Source organism: Narcine bancroftii, chromosome 4, assembly GCF_036971445.1.
Source record: "Narcine bancroftii isolate sNarBan1 chromosome 4, sNarBan1.hap1, whole genome shotgun sequence".
NCBI lineage: Eukaryota > Metazoa > Chordata > Chondrichthyes > Torpediniformes > Narcinidae > Narcine > Narcine bancroftii.
The window spans coordinates 227326256-227344767 of record NC_091472.1 but is presented as its reverse complement, the minus strand read 5'-3'; the positions used below and the strand labels follow the sequence as shown (position 1 = coordinate 227344767).

At 40.8% G+C, this 18512-nt stretch overlaps 1 protein-coding gene across 3 annotated transcripts in view; it reads left to right on the top strand.

The window, feature by feature from the left end:
* itgb2 (integrin, beta 2) overlaps nt 1-18512 on the top strand; it is a 146792-nt gene that overhangs the window by 1880 nt on the left and 126400 nt on the right. The window contains exon 1 of one of the 3 annotated variants that reach the window (XM_069934216.1): nt 706-810. The exons of the other annotated variants lie outside the window; for them this stretch is intronic. The gene's annotated coding sequence lies outside the window, so the exon portion shown is untranslated. Of the gene's footprint in view, nt 1-705; nt 811-18512 lie in introns of those variants that run through there. 3 annotated transcript variants of the gene reach the window in all.

Genomic DNA, 18512 nt, shown 5'->3' with positions numbered 1-18512 from the left:
TTGCCCCTAACCAAAGACCGTGAGGTGGGTTTTCATTTATGAACATGTAGAAATTAATTCTACGTGTTTGGATAATGTCATGACGATGAAGTGTATAAATAAGAAAGTGGAGATGAAGAAAAAGAGAAGAGGTAGTTAATTTCAGCGTTTTGGCTGTATTTTGTGATCATGTGGTGAAGAAATAAGTAAATTAATCTCCAAACATCCGAGACAGAGGAAGAGTTCCATTGTGCTAGATTATTGAAAAGGATTGAAGGAAAGCACATGCTGCTCAAATTTGGGGATAAGTGGATATTCCGGGAGGTGCAAAACCAGAGCCGTAGACTATCAGGCATACAAATCTCATCAACAACTGCATTTTGTGTTTTTTGTTGGGAATAAGACTGCAGCCCAAACCCTTTTACATATACTATCTCACTTTGGTGTCGGTACTGCCAGATTGTTCAGCATAAGGAGTTGTAAGGCACTCCTTCTGTCCGATAGCCTACAGGTCACCTTTGTCAAGGCATAGTACCTGTTTAGCCTCCTAATCAGGGTCATGTGAAGCCATGGATTGCAGATGGGGGATGTTTTTTACAGGCAAATTCTACAAATTGGAATTTATGTTTGTAAAACTAAAAATGCTGGGCTGATAAATCTACTGATCAATCTGCTTACCAGTCCAGTACGGGCACTACAACTGAAGAAAGCAACAGGAAACCACTTCAGTATTTTTTCCTTGTGTCATCATGAACTCAACATCGACTACGGTGTCAGCTCAAAGATGGAGCCTTCACTAAAGGAGAAGAGGCAACAACTACAATTCAGAAGGTCAGAATTTGTGTCGGATGGAGAGACATGATTGCCCATGCCGAACAGCAAGGCATCTGAATAATGATGACCTAAGTTCCTCTTGTGAAACCAAAGTACAAACTGAAAATATATATTTCCAAATTATTGAAATCAAGATGAGATATAGTTGAACGATTTAATTTTTTAGGTACTTTTCAGCTTGTGAGGCTATTTTAAAGTGCTCATTCTAAACAGACGCAGTTTTTTTTAGTTTTTCTCATATTCAGACTATCCCAGAGAACAAAGCTCTGAGACAGTTACTATTGGAAAGTTTTAAAAAAATGGCAACAAACTTGAGTGCAGTGAAGTACTAGAAAAAAAAGCAACATAATACTGACCAAATATTCTGATTTGGTAAGCCATAAATCCTGCCAAAAGCAATCAGGTATTGACTCCTGCTCTTCTTTGAGACTCTCTCGCTGTGAAAACATTGTTCATGCTTCTACCCAGTGAAGCTGCAAAAGAATTGAATCCATTTTAATGTGACCATCCCTAATTCTCTGAAATTTGCTTCACATGATAATCCCTTCCATCCCAAGAATCAAGCTGATGGACTTTTGTTGCACTCACTTTTTCTCAGTGAGAGAGATCAGAAATGTACATACTTTAAAAAATACAATGCTGAAGACACTCAGCAGGTCAAACAGTGTACTTCATGTAGCAAAGATAAGGATTTGAGGACTTCAGACCTTCAACAATTATGAGCAAAATGTAGACAGGCGCCCAAAGAAAATGGTGTGGGGGGAGGGGCAGGGGAAGGAACACAGTCCCACAGGTAGGAGGTAATAAGAGAGGGAGCGCACACCAGCAAACAGGGGGGAATGGCTCTGTGAATGGAGAGGGAAGGGGGTGAAGAATTAGAGGAAAGAAGTCAGGGATGGGGAAGAGAGGGAGAACGGGGAGTGGCCCAGCATAAACCAGAGAAATCGATGTTATTGCCATCAGGTTGGAGAATTCCCAGACAGAAAATTAGGCATTGCTTCTCCAATATACAGGTGGGCTTTGATTGACAGTATGTGAGGCCATGGACAGACATGTTAGTGAAGGAATGGGCGCAGAATTGAAATGGTTGGCCACTGAGAATACCTGTCCCTGATACAAGTGTGAAGGTGCTCAGTGAAGCGATCAGCCTCTCCGATGAAGAGAAGGCCACACAATGGATGGTCTTGACACCAATCACAGAGTCTGCAGACTTTTCTGTTTTACCATTCAGCATATTATTCTAGCTGTGGCCTCAAGAGGTCCTTTATAATTTTGGTCAGACTTGTATTGTATTCTCTTGCAATAAGGAACAGTGTACACTTGTCTTCCTAATTGGTTGTTCTGTGGCAGCCTGCTACCTGGTAGATGTCCCAGCACACAAAATGGCGGTCCAATACAGTGATCCCACAAGGATCACACCAACTAAATGGCTTTTCTTCCCGGGCTTCAGGCTGCGCGGCAGGAAACGATGAGCACTGGCACCGATAGCCAGTTGGCAAGCCCGTGATGTCATTTCTGCCAGAAGCAGTGGGACAACTGGGCCCAGCAGGACAAACCATTCAATAAATGTGTGTGTGTGTGTGTGTGTGTGTGTGTGTGTGTGTGTGTGTGTGTGTGTGTGTGTGTGTGTGTGTGTGTGTGTGTGTGTGTGGTGTGTGTTCCATGTTGTGATTCAGCACTTCACATGCAAGAACTACTAGCTCCATATGCAAACTAGTATCTTTCAAACTCCCTGCATTTAAAAAAAAATAGTGCTTTTCTGTATTTTTTTGAGGAAGTCGATAGAACAGCAAGTTGTGTAACAGCCATATAAAATTTTAGTGAAGCTGTTGCGACATGTTACTTGGCAGCCCGACACAAAATTGCGGTCAAACGCAGGCCCACACAGCCTTATGACTTTTCTCTTCAGCTGACCACCAGCACAGTGCGTACATCAACCAATCAGTGACTGTAATCCTGCTGACGTCACTTCCACCAACAATAGTGGGAAAATCGGGCGCAACGGCGGGAAACTGGGCCTATATAAGCAGGGGCAGAGAGTGCAATAAACCAGTCTTGTCTATAATCGCATCGAGTGCATATCGTTCTTGAGGATTTTAAAAGATGGAAAGATTTACCAATAACTTTAATAGGAAGGATAAATCGTGTAAAAATGAATAGTTTTACAAGGATGCAATATTTATTTCAATCATTACCAATCCCTGTTCCAATGAAGATTTTTCAAGAATTAAATAAAAATGTAACCTTGTAAAAACTGACTTGGAAATTTGATCAGGGAGGACTAAGATTGCTGAATTTTAAAAATTATTATAAAGCAACTCAATTAAGATTCTTGTCCTCCTGCTATCAAACTGAGGAAAAGACAGTATGGGTACAGATTGAAATGAATAAAATAGGATATTAATCCAGAGCATATGCTGTAGAAATAGCATGAAGAACTTTTGAAAGGGAAAATAGAAGTACTAATTCTAAAGCATTTGCTTAAGATATGGAACGGAATTCATATAGAAATGGAAATAAAACCCCTGTTATCCAGAGTTCAAGATGATATTAAAGCAGAACCCACTTATTCCTTTTATATTAAATAATCATTTTTTTGATATTTGGCATAATCATGGGATAAAGAGAATAAACAATTTTTTTTTAGGTTCCCATTTTCTGACTTTTTCAAACAAATGAAAGAGAAATACAATATATCAAATAATACTATTTTCTCATATTATCAGCTCAAATTATATTTACAAAAGAAGATAGGAGTGAATTTTAGACTTCCGGAGCAGAGTCAATATGAATATTTAATTTACTGATACATTTATAGAAAAATTTATGACCAACATGTATATAAAATTGCAAGACACAATGCAGAAAAAGGAACTATATGTCAATACGAAAAGTGGGAAAGGGATTTAAATATACAATTTCAAGAAGTGGTTATGAGAGTGTAACCAATACAATCAATGTAAGATATCAAATGGAACAATATAAGTTTTTGCACCAGCTATACTGTACTCCATATAAATTACATGGACTTAACTCAAATTGTTTTGATAAATGTTCCAGATGTAATAAGGAAATAGGAACTTTATTGCAAGCAGTTTGGTTGTGTGGAAAAGTTGAAAAGTATTGGGAAGATTTGAGTATATTAATGGTATGAATTATGAAGATCCCAGAATATTTCTGCTAGGTGATCTATATGAAACAGACACTAAAGTGAAGTTAGATAAATTTAAACGGAAGTTTTTGAGTGTAGAAATAGTGGTGGTAAAGAAGTATATGGTGGTAACATGGAAGTAGGACAATATGGCATGTGGAAATACAAAATTGTATACCATTAGAAAAAATTACTTATAATTTAATGAATCAACCAGAAAAATTTTATATGATCTGGAAACCATATGTTGATTTCATTGATAAAAGCCCACCTGTATCGTTCATTATACCCGCTCCTCCCAATTAATATGTTTAAGATAGAATTAATATGTTAGAAAATATAAATAGTGAATGATATATTCAGGTGTGCTATCTTTTTTCTTTTTGGGAGGGATGGGAATAAAAACAAAATTATGCATCATTTTGCTTTGCTTTTATTCTAATGTATTATTCAAGATGAATAAATGTATGTTTGTATTTGATTCAAATGGAAAGTAACATTTTCAAACAAAAGTGTGTCGTTCTTCCTTTCCCTGCTGTAGTGACTTCACGACAAGACCATATTTGGAGTATTATGTGCAGTTCTGGTCGTTGCATTTTAGAAAGGATGTGTAGATTTTGGAGAGAATGCAAAAGAGGTTTACCAAGATGTTGCCTAGATTAGAAAGTATTAGCTATCAGAAGTTCGACAAACCTGGAATGTTTTTCCTGGAGTGTCAGAGGCTGAGGGGAGACCAGATAGAAGTTTCTAAAACTATGAGAGGCAGAGAAAAGGTAGATAGAAGAGTCTTTTACCCAGGTTGGAAATGCCAAATACTGGAGGTTATAGCTTTCAATTAAAGAAGTGAAAGTTTAAAGGAAATTGAAGGCAAGTTATTTTTACACACAGTGTAGCAGGTGTCTGGATTGGACTGGCAGGAGAGATGATGTAAGCAGTCATGATGGCAATGTTTCAGAGGTGTTTTGACGGGAATGGAGGAAGTCACAGGAACTTGAATTTTCACTAATTTTATGAGATGTACAGATAATAAAAAAATACTTTTTAAAATTCTTGCTGAATATATGTGAAAGCTCTCATCCACACAACTGGTTTTAATCTTTAGGTTCTGAGACTTTTCAAAAAATGTGGCTTGCACCATTTCTTCCTGAATGTGATTCAACGTTATTCATTAGAATATGAGCAATAATTGCTTAATATGGGAGTTATTTTTACTTTTCATCTGCTAGTTTTAATTTTAGTTGGCTGACTAATGTGGAAATTGTGAGATTAAAACCTTTTTTAAGAGGTTACAACAATAGGAGATTAATAGGAAATGAGAACAAGCAGACTCAATGAGAGTTAAATGAAGAGAGTTGTAGAAGATCAAAAAATAAACAAAAGAGACCTATTTATAATGACTCATGACCTTTAAACTTTCCAAGAGTACTTTACACTTGGGTGAAGTTCTGTTGAAGTGAGAGAAATGTACAAAACAGAAATGTGAAAAGAGTCATACAGCAATCAGATGGAAGATAGAAGGTTAAATATTGATGAGAAGACCTTGGAGGACTCCTTTGTTGAATAAAATTGTGTCCTAGGATATTTGATAGAGGGGTACAGTAAAACCCCTGTTATCCAGAGTACAAGCAACAGGCAACCTCAAGCATCCAGCCAAAAAAAAGTCAAGGGAAAAAAATAAAACAAATAAAAATGTAAAAAAGTTTAAAATTGTAAATGTTCTCTGAGGTAACACCTAAACTTTTGGTGAAAGTGGGAGCATGTATTCAGCCAGTAGAGTCCCTTTGTCTTGATTTGCTTGTAGCAGCTGTTTGGAAAAAAGTTGTTTGAATAAAATGTCGTCGCCCAGGACGATGAACTGGTTGAAGAAGCTTGCCTTTGTGGCGATTCTCTTAAAGTGTCTCCTTATCCCTGCTTAGTGAAGTAAACTTGGCAAAGCTGGGGGGGTGGGGGGATGGGGGGGGCAGGGGCGAAGAATCATTATCTATGATGTTACTGTTTGTCTTTCGGCTGCTTCGTGGAGAGGGAGGAGCCTGCAGATGTATCGATGGTTTTCAAAAAATCTGATTGAAAATATTCTTTTAAGGTTTATATATTCATGCAAATGAAGTTTGTTCAGTGTAAGTACAGCATATTATTTTTGTCTTTTAAACTATTCTTAATTTAGGTGCATTATTTAGGCATTGTAAGAGTGAGTCTCAAGCAACCGTAAAACTCAATTATTTGGCATCTACCAATCCCCATAAATGCCGGATACCAGGGGTTTTACTGTACTTGGTTCAATAACTTGGCTGCCTCTATGCTGAACTGCAGACCCAGACCAGGCAATGTGCTGGAGTCTCTGAAGTGTGTGTTAATTCCAACTCATTCAGACCCAAGTGCCATTACATCTGACACCAGAATATATTAATACAAAGGTCAATGAAAAGACTGAAAAGCAAAATAACTGAATTAGTGGAAAATAATGGATTGCACAACTTGGGAGAGGTTTGAAGTACAATTTGTGTGAATGAAGGTATAGATTTGTAGATCTTCTGCTGGCTTGCTGGGCACTTGTCCTTGGAAGGTGTCTGTGTGGGCAGTCTTCCGAAGAGCAGCTGAATCCAAGGATATGGGGAGTCTCTGAATATAATTCTTAGGCCCTACCTGGAACGGTTTGATAACGCTAACCCTGACCCACATTTACAAATTACCAAAAACACTTGGATTTCATTGATAAATAGCAAGTTTACAAGGTTTTAAAAAAAAGTTAATTCCACTGAACTTTACAACTAAAACATTTATGCACATTTAAGTCAAAGGAATTGATGAAAAAAGTAATTCTAGCTACAGTTCTCTCTGCACCCCAATCTTTCCCATTGATATAAATAAACTGTTACACTTGTGCCAGTTTAAGCAAGGTTATGCTTAGTGGGAAGATTTGCTTGCCAAAATATTGGGAAATATAATGAAGACCCAACAAAGGATGCAGCAACACAGCAATTTGGCCTGAGTGGAAGAATGGGCTTAACCTTTATCTGGGACCCAAGCTTTGGTAGGTCTGAGCATATCAGCTGGCTCTGAGTAGATGATCTTTGGTTCCGAGTAGATTATCTGGGCCAATATTTTCATACAGTAAAGATTACAGGAAGAATTGCATGCTGTGCCTGCCTGCGTTTTGCTCGTACCTTTATGAAGAGGACAGTCTTGAAATGTTGGTTCCCCTTTGTTTCCTACACACATTGCATGGCCTGCTGTGTTTCTCCAGGACTTTTTGGAATTGTATCTGTCGACTTTCTTTTCTTTTTAAAATATTTTTATTGAGTTTAAGAGAAAAAACCCTTTATACATGGTCTTCTAATTAATAACAAATCAAATCATATCATATACATATCACAGGTAAATCGTAAATCAGAAGTATAGCCATAATTATTTACTTAACCCATTCAAAATATCAAATTCTATTATTGTTATGAGCCTAGAGGACCCCAAAACCCAGCAGTAATAGATATTTACCAAGATAAATGCTTATTTAAACAAAAGGTTTTTAATTATCTTTAAACAGGTACAAAATCTAACTTATTACTATTAACTTAACCAACCTAACTTAACCCCCTTCCAATTCTAAGCACAAGTGTATGTAATGTGTGTCTAAGTTTAGAAAAATTCTTTAATTCACAATCCAATCTCACTTCTCATTCCTCCAAGATCACTGGTTGCAGGCAATTCTTATACTGTGCACAGAATTTAACATGCATGAATTTCACCGGGCTTTGGTGCTTGAAAGGTAAATGGTTACTGCTCAGGAAGATGCTTGTCAGTTTACAGAGAGAGGTTTGTTGTTCCTGGACACAAACTGATCCCTTCTAATTAGCTACATCAGTGTCTTGCTGAAGAAACTTGCCCCATCAGGGTTTTCCAGATGATTACCTCTTTTTTTCAGGTCACCACAGAGTTCATTTTTGTTTCTCTTATTTCAAGTGAAACATTAGGCAGCCAGTCCCCTCCTCTTGTATGGACCACAGGGGCTTTGACCAAATGGGGTTTTTCCACAAGCTTCCCAGCTTGTCCTGTTCCGGTCCCAGCTGTCGCTGCTGACTGTAAAACTGCAGAAATGAATTCTCTGTCTCTCTCTGTCTCTGTCTCTGACTCTGTCTGTCTGTCTCTCTCTCTCAACCTGTTTTTTTTTTTCTCTCTCTGCTTGCAAAAACTACATGACCATCTTAGAACAGCAAGCTGCACTCCAGACCTAATCCTCCAAATTCTTTCATCTGTTGCTTTTCAAAACAATAATTCATCAGTGAAGTCCCTTGGGCAGTCACCAAAGTTTTTGCAAAGGCCTTCGGAGCCGGCCTGTCTAGCTTGAGCAGAGCGCCAGTATTTTAAATGAGAAATATTTTGAAATGTTTGTATGTGGCCTACACTATATACACTATTATACATAATATATTTTGTCACAATATTAAGTGAATCCATTCCTCATAATATAGCCAAAATTAATGTTGAATAGAAAATAGATAAGATATAATTAAGATTCCCTTGTGTATAAAAAATATTTTATACTTTAAAAAAAATCTCTTAAACTGGCTGATTGAAAATGGTTAATTTATGAGAGAAAATTATAGTTGTAAAGAGTCTTGCAATGCCATGACTGTTCCCAAAGTTAATTTTTAAAAATTCAAAATAAAACTCCACACATTTTGAAATCTGAAATAAAAGCAAATGATGTTGGAAACATTCAGGAGAATGGGCAGCAACCAAGGAGAGAGAAAAATAAAGTCAGCATTTCAATATGCTTAACAAAAGTCAAAAGATAAGTGAATGGAGGCTCCCATGTCGAGATCAGATGAAAACTCTGTCCGCAAGCAGGATCTTGACTTAAAACAACAAATCTATCTTTAGCCCCTTTTCCACTGGCACCTCATCCTAGGAATTAACTGGTTAAGGGTCCAGTAGAAAAAGAATAAGAAAACAATCAGCATGCCAGCATCAAATGACATCAAATCACACCTGGGGTTGGCAGCATCAACCCCTATTCATATCCCCATAATTAGCTGACAACAGCATACTGATTCTTTCTTTGGCTTGGCTTCGCGGACGAAGATTTATGGAGGGGGTAAAAAGTCCACGTCAGCTGCAGGCTCGTTTGTGGCTGACCAGTCCGATGCGGGACAGGCAGACACAATTGCAGCGGTTGCAAGGGAAAATTGGTTGGTTGGGGTTGGGTGTTGGGTTTTTCCTCCTTTGCCTTTTGTCAGTGAGGTGGGCTCTGCGGTCTTCTTCAAAGGAGGCTGCTGCCCGCCAAACTGTGAGGCGCCAAGATGCACGGTTTGAGGCGTTATCAGCCCACTGGCGGTGGTCAATGTGGCAGGCACCAAGAGATTTCTTTAGGCAGTCCTTGTACCTTTTCTTTGGTGCACCTCTGTCACGGTGGCCAGTGGAGAGCTCGCCATATAATACGATCTTGGGAAGGCGATGGTCCTCCATTCTGGAGACGTGACCCATCCAGCGCAGCTGGATCTTCAGCAGCGTGGACTCGATGCTGTCGACCTCTGCCATCTCGAGTACCTCGACGTTAGGGGTGTGAGCGCTCCAATGGATGTTGAGGATGGAGCGGAGACAACGCTGGTGGAAGCGTTCTAGGAGCCGTAGGTGGTGCCGGTAGAGGCCCCTCACCCCAAGTCCAAAGCCCGCTGCGCAGCTCAGACGGCAAAGTCCTCCTCAGCGACAAGATCTCCATCCTCAACCGATGGTCAGAACACTTCCAATCTCTTTTCAGTACCAACCGCTCAGTCCAAGATTCCGCCCTGCTCCAGCTCCCTCAACAGCCCCTAAGGCTAGAGCTGGATGAGGTTCCCACCCTGGATGAGACATATAAGGCAATCGAACAACTGAAAAGTGGCAAAGCAGCAGGTATGGATGGAATCCCCCCAGAAGTCTGGAAGGCTGGCGGCAAAACTCTGCATGCCAAACTGCATGAGTTTTTCAAGCTTTGTTGGGACCAAGGTAAACTGCCTCAGGATCTTCGTGATGCCACCATCATCACCCTGTACAAAAACAAAGGCGAGAAATCAGACTGCTCAAACTACAGGGGAATCACGTTGCTCTCCATTGCAGGCAAAATCTTCGCTAGGATTCTACTAAATAGAATAATACCTAGTGTCGCTGAGAATATTCTCCCAGAATCACAGTGCGGCTTTCGCGCTAACAGAGGAACCACTGACATGGTCTTTGCCCTCAGACAGCTTCAAGAAAAGTGTAGCATACTGATTAAACCAGTGGAAAAAGGACAACTTCCATCCATTCCATTCAAAGGTAGACTCTCTGATCCCCGGGGATGAGTTGTGTTTAGTAGAAAAGCAATCAGTGTCCTGGTTAAAGGTGGTTCAGTGGAAACTGCACAAATAGTTTCCTATCTTGGTCCGCTGCATGGCCAATTAACTGGAATACCTTTGGAAAAAGGCCTTTTGCCTCCACTGATGCAACTTGACCCACTTTTTTTAAATTTTACTCCAGATTCCTGCATCTGCAGACTCTTGTGTCACCACTGTTGCCTCTTCTCTTTGAAAATTCTAGACTACTAACCAGTTGCTATTTCCTCCTCTGACGTGACAAACCAGCAGGAACCTGCTGGTTAAAACCCACCAGGTTTCCCAATTAAACCATTTACTCTCTCCAGGAATTAAACCAGAATCAGAATCAAAATTTATTGTCATGAACGTGTCACAAAGTTCGTGGTTTTGCAGCAACATTATAGTGCAAACATTGCCAGAAAATTATATTTAAAAATAAATAAATTAGTGTAAAAAATAAGAGATGTGAGGTCATGTCTGCGTTTCATTGTCCATTCAGAAATCTGATGGCAGAGGAGAAGAAGCTGTCGTTGTGCCTCTGAGTGTTTGTCCTCAGGCTCCTGTAGCTCCTTTCTGATGGTAGCAATATGAAGAGGGCATAGCCTGGGTGGTGAAGTTCCTAGAAGATAGAGGCCACTTTCTTAAGATGCCACCTCATGTAGATGCCCTCGATGGAGTGAAGTCTGGTACCTGTGATGTCGCAGACCTCATTAACAACCCTCTGGAGTTTTTTATTGTTCTGAGATTTGGTGCCTCCGTACCAGAGAGTGATGCAACTATCCAGAATGCTCTCCACGGTACACTTCTATTTGTATCTAGTCTATGATTTGTTCAGATTTAATATTTCTATGGAAATAACCTTTCATATTGCATACATTTCACAAAGGGACAAAAGAAAAAGACTTTCTTGAGCAACAGAATATGCATCAAAATGGTGTGCTTTTTGACATTTTAACATCATTCTTATCTTTGCTCTGTTTGAATACAAGTATAAAGGCTGCAGTTTCTCTGCTTTGGTAAGACTGAGGATATTTATGAACTCTTGCAGTTGATGACTGGCTTAGGTCAACCAGTTGATTATTCTGAATCCAGTGTCAGGTATGGAGCTTGTTCCAGCTCTCACTGCAGGATCAGGTTTGTTCATGCAGCGATTTGGGAGAACAGCCTGAAAGATGACTCAGCAGAATGAGGGTAGCCAGGAGCCGACATGCTAAGATGTAGCATTTTTACAGGGTTAAAATGGAAATGCATGGCCCCTTAATGTGTTTTTTTAAAAAAAAGCCCTTCTTAATGGTGAAATTCAAGTGTGTCATTTGGAAACTGTCATTGTTGGGTTTCCTCACGAACTCCAAAGTTGTTTAAAAAATAGTGGACGCTGCTGAGCATCTCTAGTCGTATTTCTCAATTAATTTTCCAGAAAGGTGCAAAGTCATGAGGCAGTTCTTAATGACACAAAAGAACAATATCAATTGGCAAAGGGTACTGTTGAGTTCAATAGTCCCTGATGCTGGGAGATTGCTTCTTAGTAATCACTTTGGCCACTTTTACAGGGCTATTGATTTCTATGATAGAACCCTCCAATGGCACAGCCTGGTGCTCCTGGTCGTAACTTACTGGGAAGTCTCTGAAAGGATATTACTGCTGCCTGTGAATGCCTGCACCTTGGGGAAGCTTGCAGTGGTAGAAAATGTTTGCGGTGGGGGGGGGGGGGGGGGAGGTGTAGCCATGCGAAGGACTTGGCCAGACATGTTTTGATTAAGTTCTCCATTAAGAGTATCAAAAAGACAGTTAAAACTTTAAAATTAATTTTTTTTCACCCTAAAAAAAATGGACAAAACAACTACTAAGAAACCAAGGGAGCTGAGAACAAAAAAAAATAAAGTTTCAACTCAGCCAGGAACATGGAGTGAAAGCCCAGAAGGGAGCAGCATAAAAGTCGCCTTAGGACTGGCAGACCCTGGTAGAGCTGGGGAGTTGGGACAAGAGCTAAATATTATCCTGGAGAAAATGGAAAACTTGAGCAACCGATTTGTTGGTGTTGAAAATGTAATGAAAGACAGGACTGAAATTAAACAAATCATTGAAGACAATGGAAAGAATGACCCAAGTAGAAGCAGAATTGGTAAAAACACAAGATAAGCTAAAAGCTTTGGAAAAAAATGTGAAGCAATGGGAGTCAGATAGACAAGGTGTGCTGGACAAGATTGACCACATAGAGAATTTTAGCAATCGAAATAATGTCCAAATTATTAAACTGAAAGTGGAATCGAGGGAAGAGATCCAGTAAACTTCAAAACATGCATCCTATAAGTGCTAAGAGAAGACAAATTCAGAGAAAAATTGCACATTGAAAGGCTTACTGGACCAATGGACCCAAGGGAGCCAGCGATCAGTGACCATGGCCGGTCCTGGTCAGACTTTTGAGTTACCAGGAATGGGAGACAATTCCGCAAGTAACATATGAATACTCTGAGCAAAACAATGTTATGCCCAAGACTGACCATGAAAAAGTACTATATTTCCAAGATTATAGTCTTATTTTGATTAAGCAAAGGAAAGAGTTTGATTATGTAAAAAGATAACTGAGTTCCAAAAACTTGAAATATTTGATGATATACCCAACGACTCTGAGGGTCAAAGTAGCAGAAGGTAATCAATGATTTTCAAGACTAAAAACGAAGTGGAAGACTTCCTGCAAGGCTTATGAAAAGACTAAGTTTGAGAAAGAGGAAGACTGAAAAATGTTTACGATGGGACTACGTAAAAATTGTATTTTTTTCAATAAAACCATCTTGTATTGTTGAAAAGTAAATTTTATTGAAATGTTCATGGAGAGCTCAGAAAAGAGATAAAACTTTGGAAAAGTAGGAGCAAGGTGGAGACTCCATCTGGGGGAGAATGGCGGCTGGAGAGGAGAATCTATAAATGATGGCGCTAAAGGGAGGGGTTCTTCTTCCTCGAGAGATTCTGCGGGCTCTTTTCGCCGGCTTTTGGGGTTTCCTGCTTATGTTACCATCAGGGCTGGAAGATCATATGTGTTTTTTAAAGAGGGAAAATCATTTCATTATTTAAACAACTGAAATATTTAATTGTTAAACAATATTTGTTTAAAGAATCAATATGGACAGAACATTAAAATTTATTTGTCTTAATGTTAAAATGGGATAAATGATCTGGTGAAAAGGAAGTGGGTCTTGGCACAACTAAACAACTAAAGGCAGATGGAGTCTTTTCACAAGAAACCCATCTTACCAAATTGAAACATGCTAAATTAAAAAGAAAATGGGTGGGAGAAGTAATATCATTTTCATTTGGCTCAAAAGCAAGAGGAGTAGCAATTTCTAATTAACAAAAAATACAATAATAATAGAAGGGACTGACCAAGTGGAAGATTTGTAATGGCATATTGTAAAATTTATGCATAATCATGGATGATTATGAACATCTACACACCAAATTATGATGATGAAGCCTTTATGAAAGATATATTTTTAAAAACAGAAGAGGGAAGACAAAATATACTGGTTGGAGAATACGTCAGTTTCTGTCTAGATCCAATACTGGATAAATCAGCCAGAACAGTGACAAAGGTAAAAGCTGCAAAAACGGTACTATCATTTATGAAGGATTTAAATTTGAATGATATATGGAGGCAGCTTAACCCCATTGAAAGAGACTATTTGTTTTACTCAAGGCTACATGATTCACATACAAGGATTGATTTGTTTTTAATGACTGCCCAGTTAAAAAGTAAAATGATAAAAAAACAGAATATTTGTCAAGACTTCTATCAGATCATTCACCATTAACTTTAACTATTGCAATAATGGAAAAACAAGAAAGTGTATATAGTTGGCATCTCAATGCCACACTGTTGAAAAGGAAGAGTTTTTGTGAGTTTATTAAGAAACAGATAGTTCTAATCTTTCTTCCACTGATAATAGCTTTTTAATATGGGATACTAATCTAAGAGGACAAATTGTTTCTTATACAAAAAATCTTGAGAGAGTATGTAACTGAGCTGGATGGTCTCGAGAAAGAAATAATGAAATTGTAAAAAAAATTCAGAGAACAGTCATAAGAACAATATAGACTGTTAAAGAAGAAAAATATTGAAATATAACATTACAAATGTATAAAATGGAAAAAAAAATAAAAAACAATCAAAAATATGAATGAGGAGGATGGGTGCATGAATTTTATCTTGGCATTTAAAGGCAGAGGAGTCATCTAGAATGATAAATGCAATAAAAACAGAGGCTGATGTAACATATACCGTATATTTCAGCACGTAAGTTGACTGGCGTATAAATCAACCCCCCCCCACCCAGCCTCATTTTAAGGCATTTATGGTACATCTGGCATATGTCAACACCCATCTTCTGGCTCCCCTCCAAAGCTTGCGATGCCTGAGAGATGAGCGTATATATCAGGATTTTTTTTCCCATCTCCGTCCCCCATAGATCACGCGGATTGATCAGCTGGCCGTTGGCTGGAGGTGATTGCTTTCACGGAGGGTCCATCAACACAACGCAGCATGCAACAAAAATATGAAGTAAGCTTTAAGTTGAAAGTGATAGAAATGGCTAAGAAAACCAACAACTGCGCTGCTACAAGAAAATTTGATGGGAATGAGAAGTTGGTAAAAGATTGGAGGAAGAAAGAAGAGACAAAGAAAAATACCAAAAAGGAAATGTTCTTTGAGAAAAGGAATCTCTCATTGGCCAGAGTTGGAAAATCATGTTGCAGAATCGGTATGTGAACAGAGGCAAGATTGCTACGTAGTCACGCAAAATAAAATAAGAACATTTGCACTGCTGTGGGCCAAATCGCACCCAGACCTCAGCAATGATTTTGAGGCTACAGTAGGCTGGTGCAATCATTTCATGAACAAGAAGAATCTGGTATTAAGCACAAAAAATAAAAATTGCACAGAAACTACTAAAAGTTTTCACCAGTTTATTATACAGAACCAACAGAAACACCAGTTTGCATTGGCAAATATAGGAAACTATAATGCCATCACCACAAAATACTACTATGTGGTTGGTACTCTTGACCAAGAAACCGCTTGATGCATCATAAATTACTTTCACCAAGCACCAGCTGACAACAAGTATGAAGGGATCAAAATGTTCCTCAAACATACATTTAGTCTCCTGCCTCGACAGTGCAGCAAAAGCTCTGCACATGGATGGCCTAAGCAATGGATGGGCATAGGGCCTGCCTCCTCTTTGAACAGATTTTCCATGAGCAAATGCCTGATGACATCTGCCTGTTCCTCTCAGATGGCAATTTCACCGATCCCCAAAGGCTGGCAGCCTATACTATGGCAAGCCAAACAACCATCAACCGGGTGATGGCTGTGTCTCGCCAGGTGATACGGACAGCCCCAGCCTCCACGGAAAGGGTGACAGTGACATCAGCTTTGAACAGCACCAGTAAGGATGAGTGGTGCTACTACCACCAAAGATGAGGCTCCATGGCCCACCGATGCCAACCACCCTGTAAGCATTCAAGAAACGCCTCGACCGGCCGTTGGTAGTGGGAATGATGGCTGGCCAAAAAGATAGACTCCTCTACATCTAAGATCATCATTCGGGTCAGTATTTTCTCATTGACACAGGAGCGGACGTCAGACAGTGATGCAACCCTCGAGCATTGACACTTGTTCTGAAAAGAAGGGGCCTCCCCGACAGCTGCCAATAGCAGCAGCATCAAAACTATAGGGTCCTCACAATCCGCTCAACTTCAACTCCTGCCATTTCAAGTGGAATTTTACCATCATTGTCGTCTCAACCACTGCTGGGTGCTGATTTCTTCTGGGTGCCCTACCTGGTGGTCGATTTGAAAGGGCAAAGTCTCATCAATTCCATGACATTTGAATCAATCGCCTTGTGCCATGCCAAATTGACTGGATCCCACCTTGGCTCGGTGACCTTTTCCAACAACAAGTATGTCAGTATCCTAGCCGATTTCCTGGACATCATAACTCCCCAGTTCACAAAGGTCAGCCCCAAGCATGGATGCAGCACCACTGGACCGCCACTCCATGCACGGGCATGCAGGCTACCCTCCGATAAGCTCCAACTGGCCAAAGACAAGTTCCGCAGGATGGACGAAATAGGCATAGTTTGCTTCTCACATTAGGGTTCCTGTTTCACATGGTCCCAAAACATCTGGTGTCTGGAGAAACTATGGGGACTACTGTCATCTTAACACAGTCACAACTGCTGACCGGTACCCTATCCCTCACATCCAGGATTTCACGGCAAATCTGGATGGTGCCAATGTATTTTCCAAGATCAACCTGGTACATGGCTACCATCAGATTCTGATCCACCCAGACAACATCCCCAAGATGGCTCTCATCATCCTATTTGGGCTCTTTGAGTTCTTGCACATACCTTTCAGCCTCAAGAACACTACCCAAGCTTTCCAAAGGCTTATGGACATGATAGGCTGTGGGCTCGACTTAGTGTTCATCTACCTCGACGACATCCTTATCGCCAGCCACTCTCTCCAGGAACATCACACACACCTCCGATAGCCCTGCCAGAGGCTTGGCGAACATGGCCTGGCAATCAGCCTTGTCAAGTGTCAGTTTGGCCTCACTTCCATCAACTTCCTTGGCCACCACATCAACCACATGGAGCGGTCTTGCTCCCATCCACGGTCAAGGCCATTCACAAATTTCCCAAACCTTCTTTCTGTGAAGGGACTCCCAAGAGTTCATTAGCATGGTCAACATCTATCACTGTTTCATGCCAGAAGCAGCTAGGATAATGCAACTGCTTTTCGAGGCCCTGGCCAACAAGCTGAAAGAGCTCATTTTGGACAATGTGGCCATGACTGCGTTCGACAATGCCAAGGAAGCGCTGGCAAAAGCAACAATATTGGTACATCCACAGGCCAATGCACAAACTGCTCTCCCAGTCGACACATCTGCACAGCCGTGGGCGGGGTGCTGTAGCAACTGGTCAATAGTAGCCTGCAGCCCCCTTGCCTTTTGCAGTCTTTGCCAGAGACTCCTTGAGCAGAAATACAGTGTTTTGACCAGCAACTTCTCGCTCTCTACCTCGCTATCTGGCATTTCTATTACTTTCTCGAGGGCAGGGATTTCATGGCTTTCGTGGACCACAAACCACTCACGTTTGCCTTTGCCAAAGTGTCTGATCCTTGGTCAGCCCAATTGCAACGCCAACTGACCCACATATCAGAATACACAACTTTCGTCCAGCACATCGCAGGCAAGAGCAACCAGGTCATAGATGCGTTATCCCATATGGCCACCAGTGTCATCCACACTCTGTTTCCAGGTGTTGACTACACACCCCTGGCAGTCACCCAGTGAGAGGATGAAGAGATGCTGCCCTACTACAAGGCCACCTCAAACCTAAAGTTAGAGGATGTGAGATTTGGGCCCACTGACACCACATTCCTCTGCAATGTGTCTACGGGACAGGCAAGACCTATCATCCCTGCTGCCTGGTGATGTCAGATCTTCGACATGATCATGGCCTAGCTCACCTTCCATTCAGGCAACAAAGAAACTTATTGAAGCCAAGTTTAAGTGGCATGGGCTGCGTTAACAGGTTGGCAACTGGGCTAGAGAGTGCATCCCCTGTCAAACCACCAAGATTCAGCGAGACATTAAGGCACTGCTGCAGAACTTTGCCTCGAAACACCAACTTTTAGACCACATATATGTCGACATCGTGAGACTGCTGCCCCCATCCAGAGGTGTCACCCAACCTTTCACCATTGCGGACAGATTCACGAGATGGTCAGAAGCTGTCTCACTCTTGGACACCTCCATTGTGACCTGTTCACGTGCCCTCGTTGCCCACTGGAAGCCTGTTTCGGCTTGTCAGCTGACATCTCCTCCAAAAGAGGTGTGCAGTTCACCTCTGCACTGTGGTCAGCAATGGCCCAGCTGCTTGGCGCTAAGCTGCACCACACAACGGCTTATCACCTGCAAGAAAATGGCATAGTGGAACATTTTCATGGCATTTGAAGGCATCCCTCAAGGCACGGCTCATGGGCCCAGACCGGATGGACAAAATGCTGTGAGTCATACTAGCCATATGCACTGCCCCACAGGAGGACCTGGTGACTTCTTTAGCCAAGCTGGTGTATGGCACCCCACTTATGGAACTGGCAGCCCGTAGACATCAAGAACTGCCCATGACCATGCTGATGTGCGTCTGTGAGAAGGT